This window comes from Agelaius phoeniceus, chromosome 28, assembly GCF_051311805.1.
Source record: "Agelaius phoeniceus isolate bAgePho1 chromosome 28, bAgePho1.hap1, whole genome shotgun sequence".
Taxonomy (NCBI): domain Eukaryota; kingdom Metazoa; phylum Chordata; class Aves; order Passeriformes; family Icteridae; genus Agelaius; species Agelaius phoeniceus.
The window spans coordinates 5753573-5773167 of record NC_135292.1 but is presented as its reverse complement, the minus strand read 5'-3'; the positions used below and the strand labels follow the sequence as shown (position 1 = coordinate 5773167).

At 48.0% G+C, this 19595-nt stretch overlaps 1 protein-coding gene and 1 pseudogene across 2 annotated transcripts in view; one reads left to right on the top strand and one right to left on the bottom strand.

Moving 5' to 3' along the window:
- The window catches only part of LOC129126583 (uncharacterized), a 311266-nt gene that overhangs the window by 198961 nt on the left and 92710 nt on the right, over nt 1-19595 (bottom strand). The window lies entirely within an intron of this gene.
- LOC143696031 (class I histocompatibility antigen, F10 alpha chain-like) lies at nt 153-4995 on the top strand (annotated as a pseudogene). The gene is made up of 9 exons (XR_013185490.1): nt 153-331; nt 984-1000; nt 2173-2485; nt 2896-3168; nt 3562-3834; nt 3920-4024; nt 4123-4158; nt 4278-4310; nt 4764-4995. The product of XR_013185490.1 is annotated as a class I histocompatibility antigen, F10 alpha chain-like (transcript).

Genomic DNA, 19595 nt, shown 5'->3' with positions numbered 1-19595 from the left:
TTGCCCGGCTTTGGGCCGAGCCCAGCGGGGTCCGGGCAGAGTTTGAGCGCAGGGCCGGGAGTTCAGCAGAGCCCGGCCCGGGGGTCCCGCAGGGCGCGGCCCTGGAGGGTCCCAGGCGGATCCCCGAGGGATCCAGAGGGGTGCCAGGAGGGGATCCAGGTGAATTCCCTGGAATTCGCCCTTTCCCCCTCCCCCCGCGCTCCCTCGGGCACTTTCGCTTTCGCGTCTCTGCAGCCGCGATCGGGGACGGCTGCGATGGCCCCAGCGCTGGGGCTGGGGGTGCTCCGGGGGCTCCTGGGGCTCCTGGGGGACCCGGGGGCCGCGACCAAAGGTGAGTGGGACCCCCCGAAACCGGGACCCCCCTGAACCGCAATTCCCGGGCACCGGGACCCCCTTGATCTTCCATTCCCGGGCAGGGGAACCCTCCTGAACCCCCATTTTGGGTCATGCCACCCCCCCTCACTCCACTTCCCCAGCACCGGGACCCCCCTGTACCCCCTCATCTGGCACCGAGATCCCCTGAACCCCCATTTCTGTTCACCGGGACCCCCCTGAACCGCAATTCTTGGGCCCCGGGAACTCCCTAAACCTCCATTCCCGGGTACCGGGACCCCCCTGAACCCCCATTTTCGGTCCTGTGACCCCCTCAGCACCCTTTTTCAGCACCGGGACCCCCCTGAACCCCCATTCCTGAGCACGCGGACCCCCTTGAGCGCCCATTTCTGGGCACAGGGACCCCCTGTACCCCCTTCCCCAGCATTGGCACCGCCCTGTACCCCCTCATGTGGCCCCAGGACCCCCCTGAATCCCCATTTCTGGTCACCGACACCCCCGGAACCGCAATTCCCGGCCACCGGGACCCCCTTGAATCCCAAATTCCTGGAAGGAAACTCCCCCCGAACCCGCATTCCCCGGCACGGGAACCCCCTGAACCCCAATTTTTGGGCACTGGGACCCCCCTGCCCCCCCTAATCCGGGCCTAGGATCCCCCCACACCCCCGTCAGTGCTCTGGGACGCCCTGCACGCCCATTCCCGGCCACCTCGTCCTTCCCAGACCCCAGACCCGCCCTTTTCCTCGGCTTTTGGACCCCCAGATCTCCCAAATTTCGGCGTCCCCCCAGTTCTTCATTGCCGGAGCTTCCTGGAAGGGGTTCCAGGGGATCCCGGAGGGTCCCCTGGGGCTCCAGGGGGTCAAGAGACCCCCCTTGAACGTTCATTTCGGGGCACTGGGACCCCCCTGTACCCCCTTCCTCAGCCCCGATAACCCCTGCACCCCCTTATCTGCAGCCTGGAACCCCCTGAGCCCCCATTCCCGGGCAGGGAAACCGCCCTGAACCCCAATTTCTGGGCACCGGGATCCACTACATCCCCTTATCCGGCACCGGGACCCCCTGAACCTCAATTTTCAGGCACCAGGACCCCTTGAACCCCGGAACTCGGGAATGGAACCCCCTGGAACCCCATTCCTGGGCACCGGGACCCCAGTGCATCCCGTTATCTGGCCCTGGGACCCCTTGCACCCCCTTTCCCAGCACCAGATCCCAGCCAGGCCATTATCTGGCACCGGCACCCCTGAACCCCCATTCCTGGGCACCGGGACCCCACTGCATCCCCTTATACAGCACCAGGACCCCCTGAACCCCCATTCCACTGCACCAGGACCCCCGTGCACCCCCATATCTGAGACTGGAACCCTCCCAAACCCTCCGTTCTCAGGCACAGGGACCCCCCCTGCACCCCCTTATCCAGCACGGGGACCCTCCTGCACCCCCTCATGCAGCACCAATGCCCCCCCGCACCCCCTTTCCCAGCCCTCCCCCTCTCAGACACCCCAGCCCCCGCTTTTCCTTGACCCCAGCACCCCCTGGACCCCCACTCCTGCCTTCCACAGCCCCCACCCACCACCTTCCTCAACACCGGGGCCCGTGCACCCCCTTTCCTGGGCACAGGGACCCCCTGGACACCCCATTGCCCTCACCCCCCTTTCCTTTATTCGGGACCCCCTGAACTTCCTCTCCCGGGCATGGGAACCCCCCTGTACCCCCTCATCCGGGACTGGGACCCCTCCTGGACCCCCTTCACGTGTTCTGGGACCCCCTGCACCCCTCCCCGCCCCTCCCGCCCTCCCCAGACCCCAGACCCGCCCTTTTCCTTGACCTTTGCACCCCCAGATCTCCCAAATTTCCCTGTGCCCCCAGTTCTCCACTCCCGGCGCTTTCTTAAGGGGGTCCCAGGGGGTCCCAGGTGGTTCTCAGAGGGCTCCAGGGTGGTCGCAGCGGAGATCCAGAGGGATCATGAGGGATTCTCTGGAATTCCCCCGTCGCTACGACAGCGAGCGGGGCAGGATGGAGCCGCTGACGCAGTGGATAAAGGATGGAGTCGAGCCGGGATATTGGGATAGGGAGACCCAGAAGTGTGTGGGACACCAGCACGCGTTTGTCGAGGACCTGGAGACACTGGGGGAGCGGTACAACCAGAGTGGGGGTGAGTGGGGGGATCTGTGGGGCTGGGATGGGAACTGTAGGGCTGGGGTGAGGATCCATGGGACTGGGATGGGATCTATAGGTGACGGATGTGGATTCACAGGGCTCCAAGGGGGTGAAATGGGAATTCATTAGGCTGGTATGGGATATCTTGTGATCTATGGGTTGAGATGAGATCTGTGGGGTTGGGTTGGGATCCATGGGGTTGGGATGTGGATCCATGGGGCTGGGATGGGATCTGTGGGGTTGGCTTGTGATCCATGGGGTTGGGATGTGGATCCATGGGGCTCCAAGGGGCTGGGATGAGGCTCTGTGGGTCTCCCTCAGACTCTGGTGCTCCATGGGGCTGGAATGGGGCTCTGTGGGGCTGGAACACAATTCCATGGGTCTCTGTGGGTACAATCCCCCCAGGTCTCCACACAAGGTTGCGAGTTTCTGGCTGTGAACTCCTGTCCGATGGGAGTGTCTGTGGATCCCACCTGGATGGCTACGACGGGCGGGATTTCATCTCCTTTGACCTGGAATCCGGGAGATTTGTGGCAGCCGACAGCGCTGCTGAGATCACCAGGAGGCGCTGGGAACAGGAAGAGGTGGCTGAGTATCGGACAAATTACCTGAAGCACGAATGCCCCGAATGGCTCCGGGAATACGTCGGATATGGGCAGGAGGAGCTGGAGCGCAAAGGTGGGAGCAGAATTCCTATGGGAGTTTGGGATCTGGGAATGGAGGACTTGGGAACACAGTAATTCCTGTGGGAATTCCATGGGTAGATCTCACCCCCATGCCATTCCTATGAAATTCCATGGTCAGATTTCACTCCAGTCCCATTCCAGTGGGAATTCCATGGGTAGATCTCACTCTCATCCCATTATTGTAGGAATTCCTTGGATGGATCTCACTCTCATCCCATTCCCATGGAATCTCATGGGCAGATCTCATCTCCATCCTATTCCAGCGGGAATTCCATGGTCAGAGCTCACCCCAGTGCCATTCCAGTGGAAATTCCATGGGTAGAGCACACCCCAATCCCATTCCCACAGAACTCAATGCATTAATTCCACCATTATCCCATTCCAGAGCCCCCTGATGTCCATGTGTCCAGAAGAGAGGAACACGGGATGCTGATCCTGTCCTGCCGCACGTATGGATTCTACCCCAACACCATCGCAGTCAGCTGAATGAAGGGGGGTGAAACCTTGGATCAGGAGACGGAGTGGGGCGGGATCGTTCCCAACAGCGACGGCACCTTCCACCCCTGGGCCAGGATCGAGGCGCTGCCGCAGGAGCGGGAGCAGTACCGGTGCAGGGTGGAGCATCCCGGAATGCCAGGGCCTGGGATCTTCGCTTGGGGTGAGGCTGGGAATGTGGGGATTGGGAATTTGGAATTCCTAAATGGGGATTCCTCTCCCCCTCCTCACTACCCCATGTTTCCCAGAGCCGACGTCTGGCGGGAATCTCACTGTGGTGGTCGCTGTGTCTGTCATCGCTGCCATCCTCATCCTCATCCTCATTGGATTCATTGTCTGGAAGCTCCAATCCGGTAACACACGGGATGGGGGTCGGGAAGGGGCATGGATCCACCCAGCACCGTTCTGGGAATCCTGTGCCACTGATGCTGATCCCACTTTGTTTCCACAGGGAGGAGGGACAGGAATGGATACAACCCAGCAGCCGGTGAGTTCCAATGGTGTATCCAGCTCTGGATCCCTTCTGTGTGGATCCCAGGATGGATCCTGGGGTTAATCCTGGTGTGTGATCCATGCTGGAATCTCATGGATCTTCTCTTTCTGCAGGAAAGGACATGGGAACCAATGGCTTGAGCACAGGTATGGAGCAGGATCAGGGTGGGATTCCAGAAGGGGATTAGGGTGGGATGGACGGACTGAGATCAAGGAGGGGTTTCAGATCAGAGCAGGGTCCAGAGTGGGATCAGGGGGAATTGTAGAGTGGGATTGGGGCTGGATTCTGGAGTGGGATCAGGAGGGATGGATGGAGCAGGATTGGTGTGGGAGGGATGGAGTGGGATCAGGGCTGGATTCCAGACAAGAATCAGGTGGGATGGAATGGAGCAGGATCAGGTTGGGGTTCCAGAGAAGGGTTGGGGCAGGATGGATGGGGCAGAATGGGGTGGGATGGATGGAGCAAGGTTGCAGCAGGATTGGGGTGGGATCACGTGGGATTCTGGAGCAGCTCCTGCTCTCCATGGGCTCCAGCCAGGTCCATCCTGTGGAATGGGGACAGGGACAGGGTGACACCGTGACCCTCTCTTATCCTGGCAGGAATCACTGCCTGAGCAATCCACAGAGCTGGATTTGGCCCCTTCCCTCTTCCTGGGAAAGCTGAGAGCTGCCAGCAGAGCTCATCCCACTGCTCCCACCCACCCCATGGCTCTTGCTAACGGATCCATTTCCGGTTTTCCAATGTTTTAAAGGCAAGAACCACAAATATGCCCAATCCTTCACTTCTGATGTGAAATTATCCTGCTTTGGGCAATAAATCTGGATTCCCTCCTCCAGTGTCTGACAGTTCATCTCTGGGAACCAGGAATGGGAATGGGGTCACTGGGACAGAGATGGAGACACTGGGAGCAGGGATGGGGATACCAGGAGCAGGATGGGGACACCAGGAGCAGGATGGGAACACCAGGAGCAGGATGGGGACATGAGGAGCTGGATGGGGACACCAGGAGCAGGATGGGCAGGATGGGGACATGAGGAGCTGGATGGGGACACCAGGAGCAGGGTGGGGACATGAGGAGCTGGATGGGGACACCAGGAGCAGATAGGGGTTTGTCAGCCACACCCAGCTCCATCCCCCGGGATTCATTTCCTGCCCTGTGTCCCATGTCCAAGGTGTCCCCAGGAGGGTTTGGCCACGTTGGGTTCCCGGAGGGGCAGCGTGATGGGGGTCAGGTCAGGCCAGGCCTTGTTGTCCCCAGTGGTCCTTGAGTGTCCCAAATCAGGGCTCGGGATCTCGGAGATGCTCCCTGGCCATGACCACGGCCATGACACATGCATGAGATGGCCGTGAGAATGACCATGAGTGACACAGCCCTGAGATGACCATGACATGGGATGACCATGACTGTGACCATGACCATGACACAACCACAACCCTGACCATGAGATGATTTGCACCAAAAGGTGACCATGGGTTGGCCATGGCACAACCACGGCCTTGAGGTGACCGTGACGTGATGGTGGCCATGAGGTGACAATGAAGTGACAATGACACGATCATGAGATGACCATTACAGTGAGATGACCCTGAGCATAAGATGATGGTGATCAGGAAATGACCATGACCATGAGATGATCATGACACAACCATGGCTGTGAGACAATTGTGAGACAATTGTGAGACAATTGTGACCATGAGGTGACTGTGAGATGACCATAACTGTGGGAAATAAGAAAAGCCTTACAGAATAAAGACCTTTTCCAACTTTGTTCAATCCTGTTCACTTCTGTTCCCCTAAAGGCATTCTGGGAAGATTCAGCTGTGGTTTGATGGCCAGAGAGTGGGTTGGTGGTCACCTCGTGTGCGAGGCAGGGATTGGCTGGGGAGATGCGCAGGCACCACATGATCAGAGAGCTGATTGGGTAAAGGGACACGTCAATAGCAGCACCTCAGTGGCAGATGTGGGAATCCGCAAAATTAGAGGTCTTGGGAAAGCTGCAAGATGCAGGCCTCAGAGACAGCAGAACTGTGAGTAGAGCTAAGCAGCAGCCGTGAGATAGGTCAGCAGAAAAAGTATTTAAACTGTAGAAAAGCAAGGGCAAATAGAACAATGGTCTGTGTATTAACGCTTGTCTAGAATAACTCTAAGCTCCAGAAAGTTTATCTAGCAAGATATTAGGAAGGTTAAATCTTAATAGTGGAGCTCTGCACTTTGTGTTTTAAGGCTTACAAGCAGGTATTGTATTTGAAATAAGCAAGCATTGTTTTAACCAAAAGTACGTGTGCTTGTGGTGATTGGAGAGAACTACTGTCAATATGATTTTGCTTTGTGTGATTGGTCAAGAAACTTATAAAGTAAGTTGTAACATTAAGTTCTTGGTCTGCTGCCTGGGATGTGAGCTGCTGGCATCTTCCCATTGCCATAATCATGTAATGTGACCGATGCTGAACAATAAAACAGCTCAAGGCACGTTCCACAGCAGTCCCGTCCCTTTTGTGGTCTGTAAATAACCCCCAGCCGGCGTTAAATGGTGCTTCCTCTGTGAGGAGTTACGTTAGACTCGAAGAATAAAAAAGAAGATCATGGACAGTTTGGGTGCCAGAGGCCCAGGTTGTTAAAAAGGAGGAATAGACCATCCCCTTCGCCGTCTGCATCTGATGTCCTTGTGAGTAGCATTATTAGGGGCGCCTGGGCTACAATATGGGAAATCATTTATCTAAAACAGAATGGGACGTGTTTTACCAGCTTGAAAAAGTTTTACAGGATAAAAGACGTTCAGATATCTCAAAACATGAACTGAAAGACTTTTTAATCTGGGTAAAAGCAAATACTCAAAATATAGACTTGCAGTCTGCTTTTACCTTTGATTTTTGGGACCAGATAAACTGGAAAATTTATAATCTATTCTCTCTCAAAAAGGAAGAGACTGTAGGCAGACTAATGCCTGTCTCCTGAGCTTTATTGGAGAGTTTTAAACAAAATAATTGTAACAGAGACCTTTTTGAACAACAAAACAGAACATCTTGTTCTGAGACTTTAAATCCAAGTGATGCTGGGCCATCGTCCTCTTTTGGAGAAATTTTGAGTTCTGTTCGAAGTTCCTTCCCTTCTGGCACGTCCGAGATTTCTCCAAGCAGTGCAGACAGCACTCTGATTCCTGGAAGTCAGATCAGCGCTCAGCTTCGGTCGTGCCCTCTGTTTCTTCCGGGATTCTCTGCGTCCCTGCTGCTGAGAACAGCCGTCCTCCCATTCCTCCACGAAAGCAGCCACCCCCGCAATGCCCAGAAAAGTGTTCAGGATTTTCATGGCATTCCAGGAATGTGGGAGTTTGTGAGTTATGTTCAGGGCAGGGTGGAGGTCGCACAGACCCGAGAGACGAGAATTTGAAGAGGCTTTGTGATACAAGAGCTACTTGTTCTGAAATTGTGCAAGCAGGGACGGCCGAGGGGAGCTTTGGGTCTGCTCTGCCTGGCCGGGGGCTGTGGGGGTCACTCCTGCCACTGCTTCCCCTTCTCGGGAAAATACCCCCTCGGATTTGGTTCAGGCGGGCAGATTGCTTTGCAATTCTGAAAATTCTTTTTGTGTAAATTCCTCCAACAGGTCTCTCCCAGGGTTTTCTATGGTACGCCAGCCCTCAGATAGAGGCGGTGGGGGAGCTGTGGATTTGGCTCTGCCTGCAGAGGACAGGGCAGGGGGAGGACAGAGGCAGCGGGCAGCAGCCAGGAGCCGAGCGGAACCAGGATAGCTCTGCCCAGACAGATGCCTGGGATGGAGGCAGGAGGGCTCAGAGGAGTTTCTGGAAACACAAACAGAAGCCTTGAAGCCCGTCTCATTTGCTGCTGGGGGGGAAAACAGCACGTCGAGGTCGCGGCTTGGAGCTGGCAATTTTCCAGCTGGCTCCCCGCAGGCAGAGCTGCAGTGCAGAACCTGTAACAGTGCATTGGATATTATCACAGATACAAATTCGCACGCACTCCGAGAGCAGGAGTCAAACTCTGGCTTTTTTCCACAGTCCAGGGTACGCGGCTCCTCCCCTGCCCTTCCTGGCAGGGCTCCGGAGGCGGCGTGGTCCTTAAGCGATGCTGCAGCCAAGAATTCAGAGTTCTCTCCCCCGCCCATGCTGGCAGAGCTCCCGGGAAAGTTTGTTGCTATGGCTACATCCCTGCCGAGAACTTGGTGTGACCGTGGTCACAAGGGTTTTCAGGATGAAGAAGAGACGAGAATGTTGACTCCATGATCAGAAGGCTTGATTTATTATTTTATGTTATATGTTACATTAAGACTATACTAAAAAGCAATAGAAAAGAAAAGGTTTCTTCAGATGCTAGCTAAGCTAAGAACAGACAAGAAAGAATAACAAAGATCTGTGTCTCAGACAGAGCAAGAGCCAGCTCTGCCATGAGTGGTCAGGAAATCCAAACACCCACAGGAGACCAATCACGGGTCCACCTGTTGCATTCCACAGCAGCAGATAACCATTGTTTACTTTGGTTGCTGAAACTGCAGCTTCTCACAAGGAAAAATCCTAAGAAAGGATTTTTCATGAAAGATGTCTGCGACACTTGGAGCTTGGCAGAGCTCCCAGAACAGCTGCTGTCATTGACAATTTTACCTTTTCTGTACCAAAGACTACAATGATGAGAGGAAAAATTAAAAGGCAATCTAAATCAGAGGTTGAACCTCCCTTGAGATTACCTAATTGGTCTAATATTAATCAAAATTTAGAAAAAGTTTTGGATTCAAAGATGCAACTCCTTGCATTATCTGTAAGATACGGTCGTAATGATGCAAATCCACGACATGAAAGTCTTTCTCACCATGATATAAAAGAACTGCGTCAGGCTTTGAAAGAAAGTGGGTTCTCCTTATTTTAATAATGTGTTGAAAAGTATTTTTAATTGTTATGACTTAGTCCCTGCTGACTGTCGAAATGTGGCTTCCCTGATTTTAACCAATTCACAATATCTTTTATGGGAATTACAATGGGAAAAACTCCTTAATAAATTGATTGAAAGATATGCAAATACTGCTTATGAGGATCTAGATGTTACCCAATTAGCAGGCGATCCACCTTACCATAGACTGGAAAATCAAGCAGCAGAATTGCCTCAGCCTGTATTAACAGATATTAAAGATGCTGCTAGAAAAGCTTTGTTTTCAGTTGAACCAGCTGGTACACATGTGAATGCTTTTACTACTTCTAGGCAGGGTGAAACAGAATCCTGTGGTTCTTTTTTAGATAGATTAACCCAAGCAGTCGAAAAACAACGTCCAGATGAACAAGCTCGCTACTATATCGTTCAAAACCTTGCTTTTGTAAATGCTAAAGAGGAATGTAGAAAAATTATTTTAATTTTTCCTGATCAGCCTCCAACTGTTACACAGATGCTAACAGCTTGCAGTAGGCTCACTGCTCCACAACATCTTGCTAATATACAGGTCAATGCTTTAGGAAAAACATTGGAAGACCATCTGACACAATGAATGGATACATTTGAAAAGCTCCTAGAAAAACAAGAAAAAAATTGGGAAAACTCTGTTAGCACTGTGCAGTTGGACTCTGATGAAAAGACTTGTTGCTTTGTGTGTGGTAAACCAGGTCACATTAAAAAGGATTGTCGTGTGAAAACAATCCAACCAAAACAACTTTCTATTTGCCCTCGACGTCGAAAAGGGAAGCATCTTGCTAAGTACTGTCCCTCTCGTTTGACATCGATGGCAGACCCTTGTCGTTAAATTTAAAACACAGCGCGAACCACCGCGCTCAGACACAAGCAGTGGTAGCCCCTGGCAACCAGGTACCAGTCAGGTGGTGTTGGTACCTCAGTCATTTATCCCTCAATCAACCAATCCTCAAATGGTTCCAGCTCAATACCCTCAAGGGCAAGGTTCGAACTGGCCTCCTCAAAACTGATTCATCTATTAAATAATTTGTGTTGTGTGAACATTCCTACTGGAATTGTCAATCTTTTTCAACAAAGACAAGATTTTTTGATTCTGGGCAAAGCCAACAACAAAATTCTTGGACTCTCAATCCTTCCTTCTGTTGTTTCAGTAAATTGTAATGAAGAGCTAGTGATTTTAGCTCTTGCACTTGATGTTCCTATGATAATTCCACCAAAAACACCTATTACTATTGCATTTCTGCTACCCATGAGTACACCCAAGCAAAACAACTTTCTAAAGAATTCAGTTGTGTCTGTGCCATCTGGTACCTCAGGTCCAGAGTTCTTTTGGGTGCAATGTTTGGACTGTGACCGACCACAACTGACTTGTAGCCTGACTCACTATGGTAAAACAATTTATGTTACAGGCATGCCAGATCCTGGTGCAGATGTCACTGTAATTTCCCATATGTTCTGGCCCAATGACTGGGATTTGGTGGCTCCTTCAGGTTCCCTCACAGGGACTGGAGGTGCTACTGTGTGTTTGCAAAGTGCATCGATGATTAACATTACAGCTCCTGAAGGAAAGACAGCAACAGTGCATCCGTTTGTAGTTCAGGAGCCTCTCACCGGCTGGGGGAGAGACGTCCTGTCCCAATGGGGAGCAAAACTGGAGGTGGGACTGTGACGGAAACCACGTCAAAACCGGCCACTTTAAAGCTGACCTGGAAAACTGATCATCCTGTATGGATTGATCAATGGCCTTTAACAGAGAAAAAACTAAATATCCTTAAAAAATCGGTAAAGGAACAATTACAGCAAGGTCACATCACCCCCACAAATAGTCCTTGGAATTCACCAGTATTCATCATCCACAAGAAGACATCGGACTCCTGGAGGTTGCTTCCTGACCTGAGGAAGATCAATGAAGTGATTGAAGACATGGGACCTCTTCAACCTGGACTCCCTTCTTTATCAATGATCCCAAAACACTGGCCTCTCGTTGTCACTGATTTAAAGGACTGTTTTTTCCACATTCCACTTCATCTTGATGATGCTCCAAGATTTGCCTTTTCCGTTCCTGTCATCAATCGAAGAGAACCCGTGCAGAGATATCACTGGAAATCACTGCCCCAAGGAATGAAGAATTCGCCTGTAATTTGTCAGCATTTTGTTGCCCAAGCTCTGTCTCCAGTTCGACAGAAGTTTCCAAGATCCATGATTCTGGACTATATGGATGATTTGCTCATCGCAGCTCCAACGCAGGCAGAGATGGAGCAAACCTGTGCCGGTGTTGTCGCTGAAATCCAAAATGCTGGGCTTGAAATTTCTGCAACAAAAATCCAAGAAGTTCCACCCTGGAAGTATCTGGGATGGAAGATGACTGAGAAAACAATAACGCCGCAGAAGATACAGCTCCAGACCAGTGTCAACAACCTGCAAGACTTACAACAACTTTTGGGAGAAATCAATTGGGTCAGACCTGTTTTGGGAATCACCAACGACGAACTGGGTCCACTTTTCAATTTACTGAGAGGAAGCTGCGACATCATTTCTCCAAGAACCTTAACACCTGAAGCTTGTGCAGCCCTTGACAAGGTCATGGAAGCTCTCCAAAGACGACAAGCTCATCGCTGTATTCCGGAAAAGCCTTTCTTTTTTGCAATTTTAGGAGAAAAAAATGCAACTTTGTGGTCTCATTTTCCAGTGGGACCCTTCTGAGACAGATCCTTTGTTGATAATATAATGGATTTTTCTTCCTTACACGTTTCCAAGGACTATTTTCACAGTTTTGGAGATGATAGCCCAAATTGTAATTAAGGCCAGCACCAGATTGCTAACTTTAGCAGGTCAAGAATTTGCAGTTATCTATTTACCATTGAAAAAAGATTATCTTAATTGGCCAATGCAAAATTCTGATGATTTGCAGTACGCATTGTTGGACTTCCCAGGTGTTTGTTCTGTTCATTACCCAGCTCACAAATTATTGCAAGCCAAATTGAGTTTTAGGGAGAAACCTAAGTTAAGTGAAGAACCCTTAAATGCAATAATTCTCTTCACTGATGGCTCTGGGCAAAAGTCACAAATCAGTCGTAACTTGGTTGAACCAAAAAACTAATGCTTGGGAGTCAGACATTCAAATAGTAGAATGGTCTGCTCAGATTGTTGAGCTTGCTGCTGTGGTTCGGGCTTTTCAGCTCTTTCCACAGCCTCTTAATTTAATCACAGATTCTGCTTATGTTGCTATTGTAGTTAAAAGATTAGAAGGGTCAATTTTAAAGGATGTTAGTCATGACACTTTATACCGTTGGCTCTCATGCCTTTATACAACTTTGCAGTATAGAACTAATCCACATTTTGTTTCTCACATCAGGGCTCATTCTTCGCTTCCTGGATTTTTAGAGGGAGGAAACGCGAGAGCGGACAAACTGACAATGGTCATTTCAAACACTTTGCCAAACGTTTTTGAACGAGCAAAACTGACCCATGCCTTTTTTCACCAAAACCCGCAAGCACCTCTGCGAATGTTTCAAATTTCCAAAAGTCAAGCTAAGGCTGTCATGAGTACTTGCCCTGACTGTCAGCTTGTGCAGCCTGCTGTTTCTACAGGAGCAGTCAACCCCCGAGGTTTGCAAAGCCTGCAGTTATGGCAAACGGATATCATTAAATACCCTTCCTTTGGTAAATTTAAAAATATTCATGTTTCAGTGGACGCGTTCTCTGGTGCAGTTTTTGCTTCTCTTCACACAGATGAAACAAACAATCATGCCTGTCACCATTTTTTACAAGCTTTTGCTTCATTGGGTGTGCCCCAAGAAGTAAAAGCGATAATAGTCCTGCATATATAGCTCAAAAATTAACCAAATTTTTAAAAACATGAAGTGTCCGTCGCATCCTTAGTATTCCTCACTCTCCCACAAGTCAAAAAATTATTAAAAAGACACATCAAATATTAAAACACATTCTTGATCAACAGAAGAGAGAAGTAGAAGTCACACCACAAATAAGGTTGAACAAAGCTTTGTATGTTTTTAATTTTTTAAACAACTCTGTTGCAAAACCCAATCCACCAATTTTTAAGCATTTTTCAAATAACACACAAGCAAAACTGAAAGAAAATCCCCCTGTTTTAATTAGAAACCCTGAGACTGGACAAATTGAAAGTCCTTTCCAATTAATCACTTAAAAAGTATGCTTCTGTCTCTGCAAGTGCAAAAATTAAGTGAATCCCAGCCAAAAACGTCAAACTGTACCGCACCCCAGAATGTGTCAACGAGTCCAAAACCATAAAAGCAAATACACAGACATAAGCTAAACAAAAAAATCACGAGTCACACCTGACATTCCTTATTCATCAGTAAAACCTACAAACTCTAATTTTATGTTATTTATAAGTGTGTCAATTGTTAGTTTCATAGAACTGATTTTTGGCAAAAGCCTAGTTTTTGTTTTGTTAAGTTATAAATCCCCTCTATTAGACTTTCAAAGATAAAATTTTATTTTAAATTCAAAAGCAAAGTTTCTAAATTAATATATATGAGAAGATTTTTTGCCAAAAATAAGCTCATGAAAAAGATAAGGCAAAATCAAATGATATGCTGGTGTTAATTAGTTTTAATTGCTTCTTATAGTGCAAATTTGCCTGTGAAACAACCAAAACCAAATGTTTATGTGACCTTAGCCAAGGCAGCTGACTCAAATACTAAATGTTTGTCTAATTCAAAACCAAAAAACACCTTCTCAACCTGTCTAATCAGCGTGCCAGTAGAAAATTTGCCTTTGATCAAAAAGCAATCTAATAGCAAGCCTAGTAAAATTAACAATGAGAGCAATCCCGTATTAAATTAAAACATTTAAGCCAAAAAACTTCCCAAAGCAATATCTAAACCCCCCAAATTAAAAATCCTTAATTCTTTAACAATAGATTTTTGCCTTATGTTTACAGCTAATGATTAGCAAAAAAGTAATCCTCTGAAGTACAATGTTATTCCCCATCATTTTGCATGCAGAAATTTAAGTGTTTGGTGTAATTATTCAAACAGTTGAAATGTACTTTCCAAAACTAACTAATATCCACAACAATTGCCAAAAGAATATTGGTTCATTGGTAAAGATAGAGCTTAGCAAAGCATTCCATCACGCCTTAAAAGTAACGCATGTAGCATTGGAATGCTCACTGTAATAACACCTACTGCTAAAGCAGTCATTAAAAAGAAACATAAAACAACAAAATCTGTTCATCATTATGATGAAAACTGAAAGAGTAATTTCATGCCTTAAATTGCTACCAAAAAAATTTCAGCAAGTTTGTTTTTACCCCAAGTGGCTTCAGCAATGACATTGAAACAATTAAATCAAGTTAGATGTTAGCTAAGTAAACAAACTAATGCCACATCCCCAGCAATCAGTGATATGTTAACAAATGTTAATAGTGTTAAACATGCTACCCCTCAGAATAGAACAGCAATGGATTTTCTTTTACTAGCACATAAACATAATTGTGAAAATTTTGAAAGATTGTTGTATAAACCTATCTGATCATTCTGAATCCATCTGCAAAAGCTTACAAAAGCTGAAAATTTTGACAACTCAAATTTAAAAAAATAGTGAATCCTAATTAAATAATTTGTTCCAAAAACAGAGCTTTACACCTTAACTAAAGAAACTTTGTAAGATAAGTGTATATATGTTGTGTATTAGTAGTAATACCTTACATACTTCAGTGTGTACAACAAATAATAAACAAAACAATCAAAAAAGTTTTTATCATACAAAAAAGAGAAGTAAAAAATAAATTCACAAAAAATTCTCAAAATACCACAAAAATAGTAGACGAAAGTATAAACATAGAAGAAAGTTTTAAATTAAAGCCTTAAAATCGACAAAATTTAAAAAAAAATAACTTAAAATTGTTATCAAACATAACTTATGCCCTTTAAACTAACTAAACTTCCACAGCATTAAAATTGCTGTGTTGTAATACAGCAATGCTTAATGCAAGCAAAAAACCACTTTAAATAAGAAATAAGCAAATATAGTATATATTTAAACAAATATACAAAACACAAAGTAGTTAATAAACAACCCAATTACAAAAGTTTCTTTTTAAGTAAATTGAGAGGGGGTATTGTGGGAATCCATAAAATCAGAGGATTTTGGGAAAGCTGCAAAAGGCAGGCCTCAGGGACTGCAGAACTGTGATAAGAGCTAAGCAGTAGCCATGAGATTGGTCAGCAGAAAAATTATGTAAGAAGTAGAAAAGTAAGGACAAATAGAACAATGGTCTGTGTATTAACACTTGTCTAGAATAACTCCCTAACCTGCAGAAAAGTATATCTAGCGAGACATTAGGAAAGTTCTAAGCTTAATAATGGAGCTCTGTGCTTTGTGTTTTAAGGCTTACAATCAGGGATTGGACTTGAAATAAGCAAGCATTGCTTTAAGCAAAAGTATGTGTGCTTATGGATTCCACAGCTGCCAGGGTGGGGTGGGGTTGGAAGGAGATTGGTAGAAATGGGATCCCAATTTGGAGCGGTGGGATGGGGATTGTGTGGGGCTGGCGGGATGGGATGTATTTGATAGCAAATAAAACTTTCAGAGTTACTGATTTCTGTCCTGTTTATTTTCTGTCAGTTCTGTTTGCAGAGTGCCACCTTCTCAGCTGATTCAATTCCTATAAAAATCCCATTTTTTAAATCATCTAATCCAAACAACCCAAAAACTAAAATCCAAATAAAACCACCTACCCGCAATTAAATTTTTTAAAATAATTTTAATTGGTTTAGAGTTTAGAGTTAAGGATGTTATTAAAGTTTAATTGTTTGGTTAAAATGTATGAGAAATTATAGTGGTCTTTGGTTTTGTGTTTAGTATATTTGTAATATTAATTGTTTTACTAAGGTGTGTTAGATTGTATGTTAGTTTTTTTGGGACCACAGAGACTGGGATCAAATATGGACTGGGATCTTATGGACTGGTGTGAGAGATGGTCTGGAGTTCCCCTCATTTGCCTCATGACCATCCCAAGGACAGATATCAGGACCCTGAGGACCCTGATTGGAATTCTGGCCTGCCTGAGGTGGATGCACACCAAAATCCTGAGGCCCCTGAGCAGAGTTCTGGCCTGCCAAGTGATTGTTTGCAGATGTATTTGCTGCTATGGTACCTTGCTTCTGGCAGGGCCTGCCAAGGGGCCACGTGCTCCATATGCTTGCACCTGCTTCGTGACAATAGCCCAGGAATCTTCCCACCTCTTGGCCAGATGAACTTGCTGGGGCAACTTTGGTGGTCCCCCCCGCCATGGAAAGTCCTTCATCTGCTTCACTACCACTATGACAAACAGAGACTGAAGCCCCCTCCCAAGGACTGAGACTGAGACCCCGTAATTCTGATACAGGGGGTGCTGGCCTGACTGGAGTGAGCCAAGTATTGCCTCAGGTGTGTTCGCTGGACCAAGAAAAGCAATGGGTCCCGCTCACTGCTGAGAACATGGACTATCTGTGCCTGTTCCCCCCTTGATGGCTTCAATACCCTTATTCTTCATTGTATCTGTTCCCCCTCAGCAATTTCAACAGACTTATTCTTTGCTACCTGCTCCCCCCTCATGCAAAGGGCTATAATAGGCCTCTGAGTTAACCAGGGCTTTTCAGATCTTCCCAATATGACTGGGCGAACTCCAGCGACTGGACCACGAGGCCTTCATCTCTACGTTTGGTAGCTACACCCACTCTGTCTCCCCCTCTCTCTTTCTCTATTCTTTTCCTTTCTCCTGATTCCTTTAATGCATTTGCTGTGGTCATTCAAAAATAGGTGCATTTGTTTGATTGATACTGCAATCCCCTTCTGTGTTGCTTTTGCACTCTGAGATCAGCTAAAGAACCATCACAACCTCCATCTGTATGAGTGGATCGTGACAGTATCTCACCTTTAGCTGCTTCTTTCAACTCTCTTTCCACCAGCTCATTCCCTTCTTCCAATTCAGAGCTCATTTCTAGTGGGCCTTGATATGCATGATGGCTGCCTTCTCAGGCAGCTGAACTGCTTCCAACAGTCTTATTGTCTCTTTGCATGTTTAATATTTTTCCCTTGTGAATTCAACAGTCCTCTTTCTTTCCAAATCACTCAGTGGGCATGCACAACCCCAAATGCATACCTTAAGTCTGTATAAATGTTGATTTCTCTTCCTTTTGCCCGTTCTAAAGCACTTATTTCAGCCTTTTGTGCAGAGGTGTTTGTTGATAGTGGTCCAGACTCTATTACCTCTCTGCAAGTGGTGACAGCATGCCAAGCATGTCTTTTTCCACTGATGACATTAACTGCTCCCATCGGTGAGCCAGGTCTCGGCATTATTGAGGGGGTGTCCTTCAAATCCAACGGCTGCAGTAGGTGGCCTCAATAGTTTCCAGGCAATCATGGATCTCTAGATCTCTTGTGCTGGACAATGCTCTTTTCCTGACCCAGAGATAGGGCAACTGAGAGGCATTTTAAAAACTTTTATTCCATTTTCAGTCTCATAAGAAGGCTGAGACAATACAGATGTTATAATTCACGCCATCACAATCAGAAGCCAACTGTTTCCTAATTACAATACACTTTAGGCGTCTCTTGGCCCATCAGCTTTTTGCCACGCCATGCTGTAGATGCCTTACAGCCAATCATCTGAAACTACCCTCGTGGGTCCCACTACACTGCATCTTTCATAGTTCTATTTCTCCAAAGTATCTAGTCTTACTTGCAAGGCCATCTTTTAAAACTTTTATCCATTTCTCTCTCATCAATATCTGTCCTATTCCATGGCAATTCTAAGTCAGCATTTCTTGTCTCAAAGTTTGCACATGGATGCATTCAGTGTGGGCCTTCTGTCAGGCCTTGAGAACTCTCTACAAATCCATTGCCCACACATGGTCAGAGAGAAATCTGGGGAGAAATCCTGGAATTTTGGGAAAAATCCGGAAATTCTTGGAAAAAAACCCCAAATCTGGGATCATACTGGGAGTGACGGGGATTGTACTGAATTTGTAGTGATCATCATACTGGGCTCATACTGCCATGCCATGGCAGATGGTGATCACACTGATGGAGACTGGGATCATACTGGGAGTGAGCAGGAGCCTGCGGGGGGGGGCAATTGCGACCATGTTATGGGCAAATGGGATATACTGGAAGTGACTGGGATTATGCTGAGGGTGACTGGGAGCAGCTGTGAGTGACTGGGATCATGCTAGGAGCAACTGGGAGGAACTGGGAGTGACTGGGTACATGCTGGGGGTGATTGGAAACAACTGGGCTTATACTGGGATGAACTGGGATCATGCTGGAGCTGACTGGGATCATTCTGGCAGTGAGTGCCACTACACTGAGGCTGACTGGGAGTGCTTGGGAGCAAATGGGATCATACTGGAAGGAACAGCAAAGATGCTGGAGGGAACTGGGCTACACTGGGAAATACTGGGAGTGACTGGAACAAAAGTGAGGATGAAAGAAAACAATTGGAACCATGTGGAGCACAACTGGTTCATACTGGCAGGGACTGGGAGCACACTGGGCTCATATTTGGATCATACTGGAAATGACTTGGCTCATATATGAAGCAACTGGGATTCTGCAGGGAGTGAGGGAAGTGACCAGGATCATACTGGGAGTGCTGAGGAAACTGGAAGCACACGGGGGGACCAACTGGGCTCATACTGGGAGCAGCCACTGCCAGCCCTGGGACCCCCCAAAAACACCTCCCAGGATCCCCCCGAGGGCCATCTGCGGCTCAGCTTTGGAGCCCTGCCAGCTGCAAATATCCCCCCCCCCAAAAAACCCCAAACCCAGGCACCCCCCGGGATATTTGGGCTGCGCTCCCCCTGCCCGGGCACCTGCAAAATGGGGGGCGATGCTCCCCGGGGCTGCAGCGACTGCAGGGTTCCCTCTCCCCTTCTCCAGCTGCTTCCTGCAGTTGCTCGGCCTCTTCCTCCCTCCCTCCTCCTCCTCCCCCACTCCCAAAGACTGAACCATGAGGGGAAAGGGGGCGGGGAAAGGGGGGGAACCATGAGGGGAAAGGGGGCGGGGAAAGGGCGGGAACCGTGAGGGGAAAGGGGGGCGAGGAAAGGGGGGGGAACCATGAGGGGAAAGGGGGCGGGGAAAGGGCGGGAACCGTGAAAAGGGGGCGGGGAAAGGGCGGGAACCGTGAGGGGAAAGGGGCGGGCTCAGGCCAAGGGCGGCAACTGTGAGGGGACACTCTGGGAGGCGGCACCCTGCAAACAGAACTGCAATGGACTGAATGTGAACGGGAAAGAAACCAGTAAGTCTGAGAGTTTTATTTGCCATTAAATACATCCCACACATCCAGCCCCACACAATCCCCATCCCACCGCTCCCATGCTCCCATCCCATCCTATCGCTCCTAAATTGGGATCCCATTTCTCCGTATCTCCTTCCAACCCCATCTCACCCTGGTTCCTGTGGAATGGAGTGAGTTTGGCATAGGATTGAGATTTTGAGGTGGGAACAAGCAGTTTGAGGTAGGATTGAGCCCTTTTGTGTTAAGATTGAGCTGT